Source organism: Brassica napus (genome assembly GCF_020379485.1).
Source record: "Brassica napus cultivar Da-Ae chromosome C6 unlocalized genomic scaffold, Da-Ae chrC06_Random_10, whole genome shotgun sequence".
In the NCBI taxonomy this organism is placed as follows: domain Eukaryota; kingdom Viridiplantae; phylum Streptophyta; class Magnoliopsida; order Brassicales; family Brassicaceae; genus Brassica; species Brassica napus.
Window position 1 is genome coordinate 32660 of NW_026014304.1, and position 2122 is coordinate 34781.

A 2122-nucleotide genomic window follows, 5' to 3' on the forward strand; every position below is an offset into this window, starting at 1 on the left:
TTGTAATCATTTGTTTCTTGTCATAAAAAAACATTTAAACCATGGATCATAAAAATTTCAATGTGAGGCTTTAAAAAAATAAAAATATAACATATACGAAAAATCTAAATTTTATTATATAGTTAATGAGGTTGCTTAATTTATTTAAAGTTAAACAAAAATAATAGAGGATACACTAATTTGTATCAAATCTTTATTTACTAATTAATTGTACATATATAATTTAGCCACATTAGACAATTCTTTAATTTTTTTTAAGGAAAGAATTGTAAACATTAATAATTAATTTGTGGTTAGTTTAATAAAAACTTATTATATATTTAGATGAACCAACCTATTTCTTGAAAGATTATAAGACTCATTGTGATGATGACACATTGCTAACTCAAATGTTGTAATGCTTCTCTTTTAATATATAGGGGATATGAAGAACGGATTAGCTTACTTTTGTAAATATGCTCTTTTAATATATAGGGGATTATTGGAAGGATCTGTAACTTTATATTTTTGCTTTAGAAATAAAACTGTAGATTTTTTTTGCTGTCGCTGTAAATAATTTTGCTGTAGAATATTAGCTGTAGGTTTAAACAGATTCAAAGACTTACATATAAATTTTCTAAAGAAAAAAATAAGTGCTCTAGATTTATGGCTTTCCACAGCTAAATATAAATAAAAAAGAAAGAAAAATCTGTAGCTTTAAAAAATCTTTACAAAACATGTTGGCAAAAATTTAGGCTGTAGAAATAATTTAGGCTGTAAAGAAATTTTACAGCACTTTTAAAGCACTTTTAAAGCACTTGCCAATCAGGCCAATGACAATTCCTATGCTCTACTAGGTTTCTATATATTCTGTTAATCCGTTTGACGGAAATTCTAGGTTTCATGTATACATCCAAAGTTTCTCATATGAAACCTAAAGCTTTGTGTTGGTCCTTCGCGTAGACGGTTGATCTCAAGGTCAGGATGTGTTGCACTGGTTGTGTCAGGATCGTTAGGAAGGCAATCTCAAAACTCCCAGGTAACAAAACAAACCCACTAGCATAAAACCACTCATTTTCAAAAGCAAAAAAAAAAAAAAAAACATAAAAACCACTCTATGATATTTTATCTTCATTTATAAAAATATGAACTCTTATTTTTATCGAATTTAAAGAAATATTAATCTATTATAGGATTAATTGGATAAATTAATCCAGAATTAAAATTTATTAATTTATCAGATATTCATTAATTGATGTTACACTGTACATAATCAGTTAATAACCTCTCTTGTTAAAGACAAGGTTATATATAATGAAATTGGTTGAAATCACAGGAGTTGATTCAGTAGAGGTGGAGAGAGAGATGGGAAGAGTGAGAGCGGTGGGATACCTCCAGAAACAAAGTGCGCAAAGCCGTGAGACGAGCCGGGAAGAGAGCTGAGTTTGTGCCATACTCTGAGCTTCCACTTTACTTCACATCTACTCAAAACTATTTTGCTGATCCCTCAAAAGAGTTTAAAGAGAGTTATAACTACTATTACAGACATGGTTACAATGGTACGGAACAACATGATAATATCCATGTAGGTAGTCATGAGATGACAGGGTTAGTAATATGTTTACAGACGATAACGTAATTGCATGCCGTATCATGTAGCTGCTTAAAAACGAATAAAAACTTGACGCAAAACTAAATAGAATAGAATAAAACATGAGAAGTTCTTTTTTCTAATTTGTATTGCAACATTTTATGATGTGTAAAACAAAATTATTTTTGTAAGAAAAATCAAAGATTTAATGTGGAGTGTATACAATGTTGACATGAAGTGATAAATAACAAGAGAAGAGAATTCAAGACACTTAAAATAAACAGTAACTCGGTGAACAGTAACTCCATGAATAAGAACTTCGATTGTTTTGGTTTTCCTACAAAAATAAACCTACTAATAATTTTGTAGCCACCATTGTAAAAATCAAGAAATCATTTATCTCCTTCTCTTTTTTTTGTTCTTCAGTTTCCATCTCTTTTTTGTTCTTTAGTTTCCAGCAAGTAAACTCTCTCTAAATCTCTCTCTAATTGTTGAACCGCTAAATAAGGTGGGAGTTGTCTATTAGAAAGCAAAACCTGTACTACAACCTGG

At 29.5% G+C, this 2122-nt stretch overlaps 1 pseudogene; it reads left to right on the forward strand.

Annotated features, from left to right (window-relative positions):
* Positions 1–576: 576 nt before the first annotated feature.
* On the forward strand, positions 577–1638 carry LOC106413186 (annotated as a pseudogene).
* Positions 1639–2122: the final 484 nt, after the last annotated feature.